Raw genomic sequence first — 19,553 nt, forward strand, 5'->3', positions numbered from 1 at the left:
TCTTTTTTTTTAAATTATACTTTAAGTTCTAGGGTACATGTGCACAACATGCAGGTTTGTTACATATGTATACATGCGCCATGTTGGTGTGCTGCACCCATTAATTCATCATTTACATTAGGTATATCTCCTAATGCTATCCCTCCTCCCTCCCCCCACCCCACGACAGGCCCCGGTGTGTGATGTTCCCCTTCCTGTGTCCAAGTGTTCTCATTGTTCAGTTCCCACCTATGAGTGAGAACATGTGGTGTTTGTTTTTTTGTCCTTGTGATAGGTTGCTGAGAATGATGGTTTCCACCTTCATCCATGTCCCTACAAAGGACATGAACTCATCCTTTTTTATGGCTGCATAGTATTCCATGGTGTATATGTGCCACATTTTCTTAATCCAGTCTATCATTGATGGACATTTGGGTTGGTTCCAAGTCTTTGCTATTGTGGATAGTGCCGCAGTAAACACACGTGTGCATGTGTCTTTATAGCAGCATGACTTATAATCCTTTGGGTATATACCCAGTAATGGGATGGCTGGGTCAAATGGTATTTCTAGTTCTAGATCCTTGAGGAATCGCCATGCTGTCCTCCACAATGGTTGAACTAGTTTACAGTCCCACCAACAGTGAGAAAGTATTCCTATTTCTCCACATCCTCTCCAGCACATGTTGTTTCCTAACTTTTTAATGGTCACCATTCTAACTGGTGTGAGATGGTATCTCATTGTGGTTTTGATTTGCATTTCTCTGATGGCCAGTGATGAGGAGCATTTTTTCATGTGTCTGTTGGCTTCAGCAATGTATGTGTTTTACCTCTCCCTTGCAGGTAGCGTGTGATTTAACAATTCAATTTTGCAAATTTCATAGGTGAAAAAATGGAATTTTATCACTATTTTTCTGTGCATTTCTCTTGTTATAAGTGAGGTTGAACATACTATCGTGTGCTTAAGAACAATTTCCCTTTCTGTGAATTGACTGCCAATTTATCTATGGAAATAATGTTTTTATATAAAAAGGAAATTAGCACTTTGTGATAGGGGCTGCTACTTTTTTCCAGTGGGTTTGTATTTTGTCATTTATGGTAATTTTTGCTATATATGAATTTATTTTTGGATCATCAGGTTTATTACTATTCTACTTCATGGTTTTGGAATTTTATGTCTTACTTAGGTCTTAGGCTCTTCAAGATTATGAAAAAATATCTTGCTTTTAATACTTTGTGGGGTTTTTTTTATGTTTAAGACTTTAAATCAATTTGGGATTTATTTTAATGTGAGTTGGTATCCCATCCTCTTTTCCATGTGGCTGTATAGTTGTGCCAGCACCATTTATTGAACAATTTATCTTTTCTACACTGATGTCATGTTTTATCTTATCAAATTCCTGAAGTCTTTTTAGAATGTTTGTTGTATCCATTGATTTGATGGCTTGTTCATGAACCAGTTTTAGACCTTTTAAATTATTATATATTTATAACATATTTTATACTATCTGGCAAATATTAAAGCTGGTCCCCCTTATTACTCTTCTTTTTTATAATTGCCCTCATTGTTCTTGTTTATTTTCCATATAAACTACAGACATACCTTCTGAATTTTTTTTTTTTTTTTGAGACAGAGTCTCACTCTGTCACCCAGGCTGGAGTGCAGTGGCGCGATCTCGGCTCACTGCAACCTCCATCACCCGGGTTCAAGCGATTCTCCTGCCTCAGTCTCTGGAGTAGCTGGGACTACAGGTGCGTGCCACCATGCCTGGCTAATTTTTTGTATTTTTAGTAGAGACGGGGTTTCACCGTCTTAGCCAGGGTGGTCTCAATCTCTTGCTCTCGTGATCTGCCTGCCTCGGCCTCCCAAAGTGCTGGGATTACAGGCATGAGCTGCTGCACCCGGCCAGCTTTTGAATTTCTAAAAGAATATCCTGATAATCTTATTGGGATTGCGTTAAATTTACTTATTAATTTAAAATTTTTAAAGCATTGATCCTCTAAGAATTTGTTTTGTGTAGCTCAAATATTTCTCATCTGCTTTAAAAAAAAAGTTGATTTTACAAAATTTGCTGGGAGTGGTAGGGGCGGCTCATGCCTGTAATCTTAGCACTTTTGGAGGCCGAGGCAGGAGGATTGCTTGAGCCCAGGAGTTCAAAACCAGCCTGGGCGATAGTGAGACCCTGTCTCTTAGAAACTACATATATATTTTACAAATTTATTTTTCTTTGAGGCAGAGTCTCGTTCTGTCACCCAGGCTGGAGTCCAGTAGCATGATCTCGACTTGTTGCAACCTCTGCCTCTGTGGTTCGAGGTATTTCGGGGTGCCTCAGCCACTTAAGTAGCTAGGATTACAGGTGTGTTTCACTTCACCTAGCAAATTTTTGTATTTTTAGTAGTTTCACCGTGTTGGCCAGGCTGGTCTCGAACTCCTAGCCTCAAGTGATCTGCCCGCCTGGACTTCCCAAAGTGCTGGGATTCCAGGCGTAAGACACCGCGCCCGGCTTATTGTACAAATATTTCATTACTGATACTACAGAGAGCAGTTACTCATCATACTACCTCTATCACAACAAACATTTCTGTTTTCCCTTTACTTTTAGTGATGCTGAATCATATTTTAGGGCCTTTATTATTATATATTCTGTAATTAGCAAGGTGTCATGCATACAGTAGGTAAAAGTTTAGAGAGCTTGTCCATACCACTGTGGGATCCTCAATAGGAAGTAATTTGGAAGTATCTATTGAAATTTAAAATATACACAGGCATGTACCGTAACTCTTTAGTTGTTTACTCAGCATCTATCCTAAAGAAAACATGGGCCGTGACTCACATACTGTTTTTTTCAGTACCTTCTGTCACCCTTGTTATCTCCTTACATTTTAGCCATTAAATTCTGTTAAAGAAGATGTGAAACCTTTTAGAAGTGGTTCATAGCCCATGCTGTGCACTTTTAATTTGATTCTCTACCTTACTTTTTAGTTAAAAAAAAAAAACAAAACAAAACTCGTCACCATAGTAATTCTTTAGATGTTAGAATCAGCTAGGTATGCTTTTTTTTCTCTCAAACTTCTTTAATCATCACCCACATTTCACCCCTGTTCCGATAATTCCCTCTTTCCCTGTTGAAAATCACCATAATGAGCCTTGGCCCCCGATTGCACGTCCTTGATGAGTGTGTTGGGGACAGAAGTACTCTCAATCCCCTGTGGCCTTCCTGCTCTTGTTCCCACTCCTGACCAGCCCACATAATGAATCCTGTTCTCAAAGCAAAGATCATCTCCACCCACATCAGCAGCACCTTTTGTTCTTCGTTCCTTTTTCATCCTTATTCCCAGATCTCAAAATATCGCTCCCAATATCTTTGCAGTCTTTACTTTCATTCCAGAGGATTCAACAGTATACATTTATGCGCATGTGGTAAAAGGACCACGGTTGCTTTGGTACCAAACAGACATGAACAAAAATTGCACCAGAAAACAGAAAAATTGTTTGTGCAGAATTCTAGAAAAAAATCCTCTTGCCTCTCTCCACATCAGGGTGAAGGGGAAGAGGAGAGGGCCATCTGGGAATCTGGGAATTAAGGAAGTAAGGAGGTAGAATTGGAATGTTTAAGCCACCAAGTAACTATTAGATTGGTGCCTGGGTTTTGGGTCATGCTCTCATGTGCTTCTGCCTGCAGCTTACTTGCCTCCCTCTTGGGCTGGTTGGAAAGCCGTGGGCTGGTTACTATGGGAATTGATGGGTGCTGCTGGCAGTGAGAGAAGGAAAGTACTTGGAATTGATACAGAAATACTAGGAGAGCAGGTTTTTTTTTTGCCCTCTGCTTTCCTGCTTACTGTTTTTTGATTTGATTTAACTAACGTGGTTTTAGCTGAAGAGAGCCTTTCCAAGAGCTCACCTGTGGTACCCTGAGGAGGAGTTGAGCTGTCATCACTCTAACCCAGGAAGACCTCATGGAGACGAGGGCAACACAAAGGATGGCTAGTTTCTCAGATGAATTTCTGTTTCAGCAACTGGCTTCTCAGGCTTCATTGAACTCAAAATTAAACCCAAGCCTCTTTTTATACTGTTAAGAAATGTGCTGCAGACAGGAGGGGGAAAGTCAGTATTTAATTCTCTCTTCTTCACTACCGTCTTCTTCACTACCACTCCTCTCCCTCTTCTTCACTGCCACCACCCCTTGCAAGGAAAAGGTAGGTGGAGCATTCTGTGTTTGTCATAAATTTAATGATTCTGAAATGTTGGAAATAGAAAACAGATGTTTTAATGGGGTGATACCCACATTGGAAAGCATCAAGGTCAAAATATATTTTATGAGTCAACTTTAATTTGATTAATAACTTAAAACCCTCTACCATAGTATATGCTACTTTATTTTCATAACTACTCATGAGTATGGAATGGAAAACATTAATTTATCTTTCTAAGAAAAGTATTTGGCTGGAGGAGAAAAGAATATTAAAGTGTCATGGACATTATAAAATTTGGTAGCACAGTCTTTTTTCCCCTACATTTTTAGTTTCAGTTCACTGTTTCTATTGTTTCTGAGTATTTTACCACTAATGAAAACCTTATTTAGGTAAAACGTTTTCTTTTGATTTAAAAGATTTTTGTTGAATTCCTTGCCCAGATGTGAGAGAAGTGTCTACATCTATTCAGACTTTAACTTTGGGTCTTAGAGGTGATGAATCACTTGGCAGAACAACCATGAGATGTTGAATAATCTCATGATTTGGTTGACTTATTTTTAGAAGCCACTCCCTATTAACTCGTTTAATTCCTGTTATACGGGAAGAGGGACAGGGAAAGGATTGGAAGAAGAGGTCAGTCATATACAGGCCTTGCCCTCCTAAAGCTTCTGAACTTATTTTTTGTTTGTTTTTTGAGACAGAGTCTTACTGTGTTGCCTAAGCTGGAGTGGCGCCATCTCAGCTTACTGCAACCTCTGCCTCCCAGGTGGAAGCAATTTTCATGCCTCAGTCTCCTGAGTAGCTGGGACTACAGGCGTGCATCACCATTCCTGGCTGATTTTTTTCTATTTTAGTAGAGATGGGGTTTCACCATGTTGCCCAGGCTGGTCTTGAACTCCTGAGCTCAGGCAGTCTGCCTGTCTCCACCTCCCAAAGTGCTAGGATTACAGGCATGAGCCACTGCCTAAAGCTTCTAAACTTGTAGCATAAGTAAGATGATTAAAAAAATAAAATATGTCTAGGTACAGTGGCTCATGCTTGTAATCTCAGCATTTTGGGCAGCCGAGGCAGGCCGACTACTTGAGTCTAGGAGTTTGTGACCAGTCTGGGCAACATGGTGTTACCCTGTCTACAAAAAATACAAAAACTAACTGGCCATGGGTGGGTGCCTGTAGTCCCAGCTACTCAGGAGGCTGAGCGGGGAGGATAGCTTGAGCCTGGGAGGTCGAGGCTGCAGTGAGCTGAGATCACACCACTGCACTTCAGCTTGGGTGACAGTGAGAACCCATCTCAAAAAAAAAAAAAAAAAGGAAAAGTAAAGAAAAAGAAAAATCTGAAGTGAAGAGTATATTCAGATAAGAAAGAATAGTTCAGTTTCCCTGGAGTGGTGTATATGGGGAGTGGTGTACAGAGAAATGGATTTGAAAATTTAGGTTGGAATTGACTTGTCTAGGACTTGGAGTGCCTAATCAAAGAATTTTTACCCTTTTTATGTAGGTATTGAGAAACCATTGATGGTTTTGGGGTAGGTGAAGGTGCGTGATACCTCTTTTTTCATACTGAACTTGAATTTTGTCTTTAGCTGTATCTTTGCATAAAACTGAAATTGTTTCTAAGTTCTTTAAAAGATATCACTAAGGAAAGTTAAGATTCAGTGTAAAAAAACAAATTTCAGACTTACTATTTGGGAAAGATCATTAAATCTAGTTGTTTGTTTAATGGATTATAATTCTGATGGTATAAATTTTCAGCATCTTGTTACCTTGGTGAGTTCATGGCTTTGAGGTGACTGGAAACATGGTGTTGTCTGTTTGAATAATGGAATTTCTGCAACTTATTTTACATACACAGCCTCTAAGTCTGCCACTGATGGAGGTTATTTATGGATCTGTTTCTGATCCAAAGTCTTGCAGAGGGAGATTTTCCCATGGAGCATAGGCTGGCCAAAATATTTAGATGGGACCTGGTGTGGCCTTCCCTAGGCTGGCTTCCTTAGTCCCAGAAAAGAGCCAGCTTCCTAGTGGCCTCTGTCCTTGTATTGCTGCCCAGAAGTTCCCAAAGGATCTTGGGTTGAACCTTTAGCCATCTAGATTATTTATAAAAACATAGTCATCATACTGCTATTTGGAAAGGATTATACTTTTATGCTTCTTTTGAGCTTAAAGTGGTGGCATGGAGGGACATAGTCTCTAAGATTCCTGCATTCAGGTACCATGTCTGTCATGCTCATTATTGCCTCTCCATGGCAGAGTATAGTGCTTGGGACACGTAAGTACTAAATAAATGCTTGTTGAATGAACGTTGGATAAATCTCGGGTAATTGTTTGTATACAGTAACTACTATAGTGGATGGAAAGACTGGCTAAGTTTTTGATTAACACTCCTTTCTCTTAGTTCCGTAGGTTTTAGTTAGTGATAAAGATTAAAACTTTTTTTGATATGTTGCTTTAAAATGTTAGTAACACTTTAAAGTCCTTTTTAGATAATAAAATAACCATGTAGATCTGGAGTAACTTAAAATGTATGGCCAGGTGTGGTGGCTCCTGCCTGTAGTCCCAGCACTTTGGGAGGCCAAGGCAGGCAGATAACCTGAGGTCAGGAGTTCGAGACTAGCCTGGTCAGCAGGGTGAAACCTCATCTTCACTAAAAATACAAAAAATTAGGTAGGCATGGTGGTGCATACCTGTAGTCCCAGCTACTTAGGAGGCTGAGGCAGGGGAATGGCTTGAACCTGGGAGGCTGAGGTTGCAGTGAGCTGAGATCGCGTCACTGTACTCCAGCCTGGATGACAGAGCAAGACTCTGTCTCAAAAAAAAAAAGAAGTAACTTAAACTGTAAAATCTTGCGGGCTAATTAAAAAAATTCAGAACATATAGTATTGACATTCTCTTCCTTTTGCATTAGAAAGGGTCAGTATCCTAAATTATTTAATAACGTATGTCCTTTCCAGCCAAGATTTCATTTACTTGATTCAAAGCCCAGAGTATAGATGGAAGCATAAGAAGGTTTGCCAAAGCATGGAAGAGTAATGAGATTTTTCCCCTGGCAACTTGGAATTTATTTTTTTAAATTATAGTAATTAACATGAAAAATGTTATTTTGTTAACATCTAATGAAGAGAAAGTTGAAATAAATGGAGAAATGTCTATAAATTTTTTTCTTTGTGTTGTACTTTTTTTCTTTTGTCTATAAATATTAAGTTTTTTCTGATAGGGCAAAATAGGAAAATATGAGAAAACAGTGATTGTTTAAAGATTTGATGATTGGCTAAGTGTGGTGGCTCATGCCTGTAATCCCCGCACTTTGGGAGGCTGAGGTGGGAGGATTGCGTAAGCTTAGGACTTTGAGACCAGCCTGGGCAACATAGTGAGACCTTGTCTCTATAAAAAAATAATAAAATAAAAATTAGCCAGGTGTGATGGCATGTGCCTGTGGTCCTAGCCACTTGGGAGGCTGAGATGGGAAGATCACTTGAGCCCAGGAGGTCAAGGCTGCAGTGAGCTATAATTATGCCATTCTACTCCAGCCTGGGTAACAAAACAAGACTGTGTCTCTTAAAACAAACAAACAAAAAGATTTGATAATCATAAAAGAGCCTATGTTTTTGTGACTTCTTACATTTTCTTAAGGATAATGTATGGCATGTTGCACATTGAGATGGTTATTGGAATATCATTTAGAAACCTCTGGACATAATTCATGTTGGAACCAGTTTACAGTAGTAGTTAGGGAGGTAAACTTTGTGCTTACAGTGCTTGTGTTCAAAATGTCCTGAGATTCGGTTTTTATTCTGTAAGAAATTTCAGTGTTACTCTGTCTGAAAATATTTAGCCTTTCAGAATTCCATTTTATAATTTTGTAGTCCAGTATCTAGTGTGAAGGAGGTAATTGTTGCATCATACACAAGACTTTAGTGGTATTCTAGGTACTTGTCTGTTGCTGATCATATTTTTTATAAAAGTAATTTTTGGGGCTAATCAATACACGAATTCTGGAAACTGGTAATATTTAATCATTGATAAAGAATTTTATCTTTTTGTGCTTGTTTGTATTTATAGTTCCTTGTAGTCCTTTTTATGGGCTTTTGAATAAATATAAAATGAAATTGGTTTTCAAATGGAAGCCACTTATCAAGTTGAAGCAGAGATGTTGCCAGTATTTAATGTACTTGAGATGACATGCAATAAGACCTTTGGAAAACCAACAAGTGTGCTTCCAGGAGCCCTTCCCTAATAATCTCTGCCTTGATGGAATTATTTTTCATGATGGTAATGAGCTTGTGTTATGCTAAGCGGGTTAAGCAGAATAATTTCTACTCTGTAGAATTTAGACTTTTAAAACCCAGACTTACAGTATTAGATGGCATACACATATATCTGCAACCATAGTTGCAACAACACTTTTCTGAGAAATAAAGGAAATCACTAGGGACAACTTCTGTTACAGAGGTGCCACACTGTACCCACTGTCATCCTCTTGCTGCAAATAACTTGCATAGGAATTCCCCTCTCCACAGGTCTGTGGAGTACATTCCTTGGCACCTGCCTAGGTAGGAGGGAGAAGAGCCTAGAGTCACACATGTTGTATCTTGGACCCATAGGAGATAAATAGTATGTGAAGTCCAGACAATCTTGTTTTTCTTCATTTATTAGTTTCTGTCCAGGCAATCCTATCACAGCCACTAAAGCAAAGCAGAACAAAAACATTTGTGAAGGTTAGATGTCAGCGGTGTTAGGATGTTCCATGTCTTATGTTCAGTTACCCTGAAGTCTAGTTTCTGCATATACCTAGCAAGTACATTAGCCAATTCACGTTCTCGAAAGTAATACCGATTGTTGCCTCTTAGGTGCTCAGAGCCTTTACAAATAGCACGGAGCTACAGCCCTTCCCACCTCTCTGTGAACACAAAGAATGATTTCATTTACTTAAATGAGAACACTATAAAATTCTCAATCAAATTAGCATTCACTCTCAAAAAATAAAAGTATTCCATTCAGTACTTTTTTTAGGGGTTATAGCATACCGTTTTGAAATCAGAGCAACTTCAGAAGAAGGTAAAAAGTTCCCAGACTCTCCTAATTCATGGTTCTCAGAATAGGGAATGAATATCCACCGAATTTTTCAATGCCTGAGACCATTTCCTATCTACAGTTCCCAGATTGGCATTTCTTTTGCTCATCCTGGGAGCTTGGTTGTGGTTTACTTTTTTGTAAAGACAGTGAGTGTTCTCAGTGTGACTGTGAAAAGCAAGACTGACCTCTTTCCCTTTGGTCCCTGGAGAATGGTGTCATGAGGTGTTTTTGAGCCAGGCCCAGGTAGATGTCTGCTGCTCCCTCTTACTGGCACTGAGAGAACATAGTTGAACTCTTTAGACTTTCTACCCGCATACTGTTGAGTTGGAGTTTTTGTATTATGTGAAGGAGTCACAAACGATACTCTCAGCTTTGGAATGTTATAAAGAAGCTGATGAAGTGCTCTTTGCCACTAAAGCCTGTATAGGGAGCTACTAGCTAGTGCTTGTTCTGTGCCTAGAAGAGACAGTTCCTAAACATGGGAAGATACCTCCACCCCAGGACCAGGTGGTTCCAGGTGGTTCTAGGCTGAGCAAAAGCTAACAGATACCACATTTAAGTATAAAATATTTGTGATATGAACTTTAGAAGCATTTTATTTGGAGAAAGAAAACATGTTCATATGAAATAATTATAGTTAGTGGAAGACAACATGCAATCTAATTGCTTCATTGACAGTTTCTACTTATCCTGGCGTAAGAAAAAATCCATTTATTAAGCTGAAAATCTTCTGATGTCATAGAAAGAAGGAAAACTTTGTTCTTTCAAAATTGTGACCTCCTGTATATTTCCTGATATGTAGAGAATTCTCAATTGTCTGAGGCCTTGGTGAGAGAGTAGGATTAGAATCAGAATTCACTTTTTTTGTCTTAAGATGAGAGAAGTTATCAGCTGGAGCTGAAATTTAATCTTGTTTAGCTACACTGATCACTGTTTCTTTCTCGGGAATTTTATTTTAAAATAAAGTCTAAGTTTTTTTTTTTAATTCTTGTATCTAGAAACAAAGTCTGATTTTAGCCTGGCAGAATTTGTCTGTACTAATTTTAGTTTTTAGATGTGCATGGGAAGAGAGACTGGATAATCTCTCTCAAATCGGTTGTACTGGTGGTTCACTTAAGTGCATATGTACTATATGGAGTCATGCATTTGATATTAATATTACACAATTATCTCTCTTAAATGTAAAACACTCTTAGTGTAAATATTTTCAACATTTGTTGATTGTAACATTTGGATGACAAATATTTCTTTTTTTTTTTTTTCTTTTTTATTGATCATTCTTGGGTGTTTCTCGCAGAGGGGGATTTGGCAGGGTCACAGGACAATAGTGGAGGGAAGGTCAGCAGATAAACAAGTGAACAAAGTTCTCTGGTTTTCCTAGGCAGAGGACCCTGCGGCCTTCCGCAGTGTTTGTGTCCCTGGGTACTTGAGATTAAGGAGTGGTGATGACTCTTAACGAACATGCTGCCTTCAAGCATCTGTTTAACAAAGCACATCTTGCACCGCCCTTAATCCATTCAACCCTGAGTGGATACAGCACATGTTTCAGAGAGCACAGGGTTGGGGGTAAGGTCACAGATCAACAGGATCCCAAGGCAGAAGAATTTTTCTTAGTACAGAACAAAATGAAAAGTCTCCCATGTCTACCTCTTTCTACACAGACACAGCAACCATCCGATTTCTCAATCTTTTCCCCACCTTTCCCCCCTTTCTATTCCACAAAACCGCCATTGTCTTCATGGCCCGTTCTCAATGAGCTGTTGAGTACACCTCCCAGATGGGGTGGTGGCCGGGCAGAGGAGCTCCTCACTTCCCAGTAGGGGCGGCCGGGCAGAAGCACCCCTCACCTCCCGGACGGGGCGGCTGGCCGGGCGGGGGGCTGACCCCCCCACCTCCCTCCCGGACGGGGCGGCTGGCCGGGCGGGGGGCTGATCCCCCCACCTCCCTCCCGGACGGGGCGGCTGGCCGGGTGGGGGGCTGACCCCCCCACCTCCCTCCCGGACGGGGCGGCTGGCCGGGCGGGGGGCTGACCCCCCACCTCCCTCCCGGACGGGGCGGCTGGCCGGGCGGGGGGCTGACCCCCCTACCTCCCTCCCGGATGGGGCGGCTGGCCGGGCAGAGGGGCTCCTCACTTCCCAGAAGGGGCGGCCGGGCAAAGGCGCCCCTCACCTCCCGGATGGGGCGGCTGGCCAGGCGGGGGGCTAACCCCCCCACCTCCCTCCCGGACGGGGCGGCTGGCCGGGCCGGGGGCTGACCCCCCCACCTCCCTCCCAGACAGAGCGGCTGGCCGGGCAGAGGGGCTCCTCACTTCCCAGTAGGGGCGGCCGGGCAGAGGCGCCCCCCCCACCTCCTGGACAGGGCAGCTGGCCAGGCAGGGGGCTGATCCCCCCACCTCCCTCCCGGACGAGGAGGGAGGACGCTCCTCACTTCTCAGACGGGGTGGCTGCCGGGCGGAGGGGCTCCTCACTTCTCAGACGGGGCGGTTGCCAGGCAGAGGGTCTCCTCACTTCTCAGACAGGGCGGCCGGGCAGAGACACTCCTCACATCCCGGACGGGGCGGCAGGGCAGAGGTGCTCCCCACATCTCAGACGATGGGCGGCCGGGCAGAGACGCTCCTCACTTCCCAGATGTGATGGCGGCCGGGAAGAGGCGCTCCTCACTTCCTAGATGGGATGGCGGCCGGGCAGAGACGCTCCTCACTTTCCAGACTGGGCAGCCAGGCAGAGGGGCTCCTTACATCCCAGACGATGGGCAGTCAGGCGGAGACGCTCCTCACTTCCCAGACGGGGTGGCTGCCAGGCAGAGGCTGCAATCTCGGCACTTAGGGAGGCCAAGGCAGGCGGCTGGGAGGTGGTTGTAGCGAGCCGAGATCACGCCACTGCACTCCAGCCTGGGCGCCATTGAGCACTGAGTTAACGAGACTCCGTCTGCAATCCCGGCACCTCGGGAGGCCGAGGCTGGCTGATCACTCGCGGTTAGGAGCTGGAGACCAGCCCAGCCGACACATCGAAACCCTGTCTCCACCAAAAAAATACGAAAACCAGTCAGGCGTGGCGGCGCACGCCTGCAATCGCAGGCACTCGGCAGGCTGAGGCAGGAGAATCGGGCAGGGAGGTTGCAGTGAGCTGAGATGGCAGCAGTACCGTCCAGCTTCGGCTCGGCATCAGAGGGAGACCGTGGAAAGAGGGGAGAGGGGAGAGGGGGGAGGGGGGAGGGGAGAGGGGAGAGGGGAGAGGGGAGAGGGGAGAGGGGAGAGGGAGCTCTATCTACCACACAGTCCTTCTCTGAATATCTAAATCCTGGATGACAAATATTTCTTACTCGAATTACTACTTTTGCAAAATACATCTTCTCTTTCAGTTATTGTAGTTGTACCAAAGTAAGTAATTTAGATATTAGGTAACTTAACAGAATTGTTAATTGAAACCAAATTGTTATGTTTATTTTATTATTTATTTATTTTATTTTTATGGAGACAGAGCCTTGCTCTGTTGCTCAGGTTGGAGTGCAGTGGCCCAGTCATAGCTCACTGTAGCCATGACCTCCTTGGGCTGGAGTGCTCTTTCGTCTCAGCCTCCTGAGTAGCTGGGTCTACAGGCATTTGCCACCATGCCCAACTAATTTTGTTATTTTTGTAGAAGATGGAATCTCACTGTGTTGCCCAGGCTGATCTTGGACTTCTGGGCTAAAGTGATCCTCCCACTTTGGCCTCACAAAGTATTGGGATTACAGGCATGAGACACCATGCCTGGCCACACTTTTTGTTTATTTTAAAGGAATTGTTTTTTGCCAACTAAGTAAGTAAAAGAAGCTGATTTTAGCTAATTCAGAAAATAGAAAGGAATCAAAAAAGAAACCATGCTCATTTGGGTTTCTAATATTTTTTTCTTATATTTCCTTTACTCTTTTTCTATGCATATGTATTTTCTAAAACAAAATTGGAATTCTATTGTATATATGTTTTGTATTCTGCTTTTTATGTTTAGCATGCCTTTTGAATTTTTTATCTTATTTAAATAATTTTTAGAGACTGGATATGGTGGCTCACACCTGTAATCCCAGCTCTTTGTGAGGCTGAGGCAGGAGGATCGCTTGAGCCCAGGAGTTCCAGGCTGCAGCTGAGTTATGATCATGCCACTGCACTTCAGCTTGGGCGACAGAGCGAGACACTGTCTCTAAAAATATAAAGAAAGAAAGAATTTACTATTTCATCTTGTTATATATTTGTGTAATCACTTGTTACAAATCAGTCTTCAGTGTTTTTTTGTGTGTGTGCATTTTTATATAAATGCTTGATTGTTTTCTTAGGATAATTATCTAGGATAAGAATTATTAGGTCAGAGTGTCTGAATGACTTTTTCTGTTGCAGTCCCAAATTCTCCTTCTGAAACAGTAAGGGGTGAAACTCTTGCCTTTTCTTCATCTCTCCTTGACAAACCATGTTTGAAAATACATTTCCAATTGAGTTAAGTAGATCCTGCAAATAAAGAGAGATGGGCTCTGTTTTTTTTTTTTTTTTTTTTTTGAGACAGGCCCTTGCTTTGTTTCCCAGGCTGGAGTGCAGTGGCATGATCATGGCTCACGGCAACCTTGACCTCCCAGGTTCAAGTGATTCTCCTATCTCGGCCCCCTGAGTAGCTGGGACTATAGGCATGCACCACCATGCTCAGCTAATTACATTTTTTTTTTTTTTGGTAGAGATAGCGTCTCACTGTGTTGCCCAGGCTGGTCTTGAACTCCTGGGCAAGTGATCCTCCTGCCTTAGCCTCCCAAAGTGTTGGCATTACAGGCATGAGCCACCACGCTTATCCTCTGTTAGCTTTTATGTTAGTATTGTAGTGAAAGGAAAATTTGTAGGATATAATAAAGAACAAAGCTTGAAAATAACTTTATTCAAATATTCATAGCCTAAATAAGAGGCAGTTTAGATCTACTCAGCTGGATTTGCTGTGGGACCCCTAACAAGCCTATGGTGCTATGGTGTACTTGGGTTTCACAGCTCACTTTAGGGTTGCCTTTTAAAATTGATGGCAGATGCTTCCTAAGAGTTCTGATTATTCTGCCAGTGCAAAATTACGGGGATGCTATTTGGTGTCACTAGGTAGTGGATACTTTACTATGGTTTACTTAATCTGATTTTTAAAAAGCATGTACTGTTGATTTTTTTTTTTTTTTGAAACAGGGTCTCACTCTGTTGCCCAGGCTGGAGTGCAGTGGCATGATCTCTGCTGACTGCAGCCTCTGTCTTCTGTGCTTAAGTGATTTTTGTGCCTCAGGCTCCTAAGTAGCTGGGACTACAGGTGTGTGCCACCACACCTGGCTAATTTTTTTTGTATTTTTTTAGTAGAGACGGGATTTTACCATGTTGCTCAGGCTGGTCTCGAACTCCTGAGTTCTGGCAATCCGCCTGCCTCTGCCTCCCAAAATGCTAGGATTACAGGTGTGAGCCACCATGCCTGGCCTACTATTGATTTTTTTGTTGGAGTGGTATCCAGAATATTCATTTAATGTGCAGTTATTTGACTAATGGCTCATTGTGAAAGTTCATGGTATTCCAAGGTTTGTTGAGCCCCTCTGGTCAGTGACAATGCAAGACATTTAGCTTTCTGTTCTGTGGCCAGAGATATTTTCTTGTGGCCTCCAGAACAGTCCTGTGAGGAGGGTGATGGAGCAAGTGGATGTCATCTCCATTTTGTAGATGAGGAAACCGAAGGAACTTGTCTAATGCCCCTTGGCTATTACATGGCAGCTGCCATTCTTCTTTCTCTTAGTTCTCTTTCCTTTATTTTGCACTTTTTTTCCCTACGCTTCCATCGCTTTCTTGGTTGTCTTTCTGGTAGTAATAACATCATCCACACCAATGATTATAGTAATAACTGACCTTTATTGATCAATCAGTTGCCATGTGCCACAGAGTTTCCTAAGTGCTCTAATGTATTGACCTTCACCTCAGTCCTATGGAGTAGGTATTATCCTCTTTTTAGAGCTGAAGAAACCGAGGCCCAGAGAGGTTAAGCAACTTGCCCAAGGTTTATGGGGCTAGTTGTGTTCCCAGGCATCTAACTCTAGCCACTGGAATTCTATATTCTGAAAACCGTTGGACATTTATAACAAGTATAACATGAATTTTCAAGTTGGAATAAAGAAGACATTTCTGAAATGGGCTGAAATAAGTGGAATTGGGGAAAGCTGAAGATGTTTTGCATTAATGTGTTATGTTTCCCTTGAACTGTAGCCAAGAGACTCTTCATAACAGCCTGCATTTCAAGTCTAATTGTAAGCCGGGTGTTGTGGTACCTGCCTGTAGTCCTAGCAACTCAGGAGGCTGAGGCAGGAGGATTGTTTAAACCCAGGAGTTATAAGCTGTAGTGCTCTATGCCAATTGAGTGTCCCTACTAAGTTCAGCATTTCCTGGGAGTGGGGGACCACCAGATTGCCTAAGGGAGGGGTCAACTGGCCCAGGTTGGAAACTCCTGTGCTGATCAGTAGTGGAATTGTGCCTGTGAATAGCTGCTACACTCCAGCCTGGGCAACATAGCAAGACCCCATCTCTTTAAAAGAATTGTTTTAAAAAATGACAGCAGTGTTAATAGAGCTGTTTACTCTCTTAGTTTTCTCATTTATAAAGTTAGGCCTGGAGAATAAAGTCATTACTATGAGAGACAGGTGTTTGCTCTTTGAGTCAGCCTGCTTCTCCAAAGTAGGAGAGCTGGTTGATGGCAGGACCGGGTGACCTTCATGGTGATTAAAGCCAGAGGGACAGCAAAAGGCTGCTGCTTTTTTAGGTTTCCTCTTTGGTTTGCCAAGGCCCTGTTGTAAATTACCTAATTAGTAAGACTACCTTTCAAGGAAGGAATCAGGAAATTTAAACTCTAGTTATGGTTTTAGTTCAGCTTTGTGTGGATGGCTTGATTAGGTGGGAGAATAAACCAGATTGGGCTTTTGTTTTTTTCTCTGAACAAATGAAGTTGTCTGGGGAAGAGTAATTGAGACAATGGGCAGAATTCTACCTGGTGAGTAATTTACTACTGAGCTCCTAGAGAGCTGAATTCACCTTTTCCCTTTTCTTGTCTTTAAGATACAGCTAACATTAGTCACAAGGCTACACATCTGGTGACAGGGATGCCTCTAGGTCCTTATTTTTGTTCAGATAATGGAGCACCTGGAAGTTATGTGATTTTAATAGAAAATCAGGAAATATTGGTATACTTAATTCTATCTTAGGAACGAAGAACGATTTTACTAGCAGAAAATGAACACAGTTATATGTACGTAACATAAAATCACAACTGCTGGCTCAGGGTTGGAGGTGAGGTGGGGGGACTGTCTCAGTTAAGCATGATTTATTAATGTTATTATGAATTCTTTTAGTGCCAGTTTTCTGCTACTGTTCTATTTGTTCTGCTATATGAGCTTTGTTGGTATTTGCTTGTAGGTATACTTTGGCAGATGCCAGAAGGCTAACATTGGGAGAAAGGTCTTAAAATTGAGAAAATTCTCCCACTAATTTGTTCTGTGAATCAGGAAGAAAACACGCATTGACTCATTTTTTTGAACAGGAACTATCTTTTTCTCAGATCTTTTAGCTTATTTTTTAAACTTAAAAATGATATATGTTCATTTTAACAATGCAAACAGTAAAATAAAACTTAAAAAATAAAAATTATCCCAAATCCTAAACCCAGAGATATATGTAATATTTTTGCTAAATATATCTTTATATAATTTTTCTATTACGATTATTTACATTCTTGATAGTGTGTTTATGTGTTAATATACAGATATACCAGAAATAAATATATATAACTTTATATTTAGATTTATATTCTGTCATATTTCTATTTGGAGGCCTTACTGATTTTCTCATCACCCTTGTACTGATACAGTAGATTTAATTTACTTCCTAAGGTGTCAGTTTATAGCTCGATAGTATGTTCTCTAAGACTCTGTACTCATTTATATAAAAGGATTTAAAATCTTTGTAATAAACCTATTCATTAAACAAAACTTCACAGAAATGAGTCATTCTGGGTAGCCAAACTTTCTATATCATTAAGTGTTCAGCTAGTTAATGAATAAAAAAGATATCTTGACTATTGTTGATGAAAACTTTTCTAGATTACAGACTTTTAATTTATGGCTCTATCTAGTACTGCATTCAACTTCGGAGCCATAAAAAGTTTTATTCTAAAATATTTGAGAAATTATCAGAGAGATGTAAATTAAAGCTGCAGTGTTATTTACCTGTTAGAACGGCTGTTAGAATGGCTGTTATTAAAACCTGTTAGAATGGCTGTTATTAAAAAAAGACAAAAATATAGCAAGTGTTTTGAGAGGATGGGGGAAAAGGGAACCCTTGCATACTGTTGGTGGGAATGTAAGTTGGAATAGCCATTATGCAAAACAATATGGAGGTTCCTTAAATTATTAAAAATAGAACTATCATGTGATCCAGCAGTTCCACTGCTGGGTATATATCCAAAGGAATTGAAATCAGTGTTTGAAGAAGTATCAGAATTCCCATGTTTATTGTGGCATTATTCATGATAGCCAAGATATGGAATCAATCTAAGTGTCTAATAACAGATCTGTGGGTAAAGAAAATATGGTATATATACACAATGGAATACTGTATAGCCGTAAAAAAGAAGGAAATGCTTTCATTTACAATAACATGGATGAACCTGGAGGACTTTATGTTAGTGAGATAAGCAGATACAGAAAGACTGCATGATCTCCCCTATATATGCAAAATAAAAAAGTTGAACTCAGAAGTAGATTGTAGAATGTAGCTACCAGGGAGAAGGGGGGATAGTGAGGGTTTTAGGGAGGGGGATATTTGATAAAAAGGGTACAAATTTTTCAGTTAGATAGGAAGAATAAATTAATAGATAAGTTAATAAGTTAGTAGATAAGAAATATATTGCAGGCCAGGCACCTGCTTGTAATTCCAGCACTTTGGGAGGCTGAGGCAGGAGGACTACTTGAGCCCTGGAGTTCAAAACCAGCCTGGGCCATATAGTGAGACCTTGTCTCTACAAAAAAATTTTAAAAATTACCCAGGCATAGTGGTGCATGCCTGTAGTCCCAGCTACTCAGGGGACTGAAGTGGGAGGATCACTTGAGCCCAGGAGGTGGAGGCTGCAGTGAGCTGTGATTGTACCATTGCACTCCAACCTGGGTAACAGAGCGAGACCTTGTCTCAAAAAAAAAGAAAAAGAAAAAGAAAAAATTCTCTTGTAAAACATGATGACTAAAGTTAACAACTATGTACTATATTCTTGCTAAGAGAGTAGATTTTAAATGTTCTCACCACAAAACAATGAAAAGTATGTCAGGTAACATATATGTTAATTAGCTCGATTTAGCCATTTCCTGGTGTGTACGCAATTCAAAACAACATGTATATGATAAACACATACAATTTTTACTTGTTAATTAAAATATTTGAGAGAAGGGAAAATGGTCATTATATAAGACAAAAATGCATGGAATTATATACATCAAAAACAATTTCGTGAACAAAACACCACTCTGGTCTTCCAAATATGTATATTTTTGCTTATATAAAATATATAAATACCTTGACTTACTTGCTTATAAGTTAAAAAGCTTAACGTGCATATAGAAAAGTAGATAGATCCTACGTTTTCACCTTTGATAAGTTTTCACAAACTTAACACACGTGTGTAACCAGCATCACAATTAAAAATCAGGATACCACCACCATTACAGGAACCCCCCCCCTCATGTTCTCTCCCATTTCACTACCAACCTCCCCCTATACTACCAAAGGTAACCACTGTTCTGACTTATGTCACCATAGATTTGTTTTGCCTGCTTTTGAACTTTATAAAAATGAAATAATATAATATGTACTCTTTGGTTGTACTCAGTGTAATGTTTGAGAAATGTATACACATTTTCGTATATAGGAAGGATAATTTTTTAGTGTAGTATTCTATAATGTGAATATACTACACTATTTACTACTGAACATCTGTTTTTGTTTTGCAGATTTTGACCATTTTACTATTAATACTGTTATAGTATTTTTATACTTGTTTTTGCTTTTTTGGGCATATGTGCACATTTCTGTCAGGTATCTATACCTGGGAGTGGGATTACCAAGCTATAGGATATGTATTAATATTTGTTCAGATTTAGTAGACACTGCAAAGCAAAGCCTTCTACTAAAGTAGTTTACTGATTCACTCTCACACACAGTGTGTGAGAGTTCCAGTGGCTCCACATCTTCATCAGCACATTGTATTTTTAGTCTTGATTTTAGCCATTCTGGTGGGTATGAAG

General features: G+C 40.9%; 1 protein-coding gene across 21 annotated transcripts in view; it reads left to right on the forward strand.

Annotated features, from left to right (window-relative positions):
• The window catches only part of SIPA1L1 (signal induced proliferation associated 1 like 1), a 419,211-nt gene that overhangs the window by 112,001 nt on the left and 287,657 nt on the right, over positions 1 to 19,553 (forward strand). Inside the window, exon 1 of one of the 21 annotated variants that reach the window (XM_063596283.1) lies at positions 3,857 to 4,173. The exons of the other annotated variants lie outside the window; for them this stretch is intronic. The gene's annotated coding sequence lies outside the window, so the exon portion shown is untranslated. Of the gene's footprint in view, positions 1 to 3,856; positions 4,174 to 19,553 lie in introns of those variants that run through there. 21 annotated transcript variants of the gene reach the window in all.

The sequence above is a fragment of the Pan paniscus genome, chromosome 15 (assembly GCF_029289425.2).
Source record: "Pan paniscus chromosome 15, NHGRI_mPanPan1-v2.0_pri, whole genome shotgun sequence".
Lineage (NCBI taxonomy): Eukaryota > Metazoa > Chordata > Mammalia > Primates > Hominidae > Pan > Pan paniscus.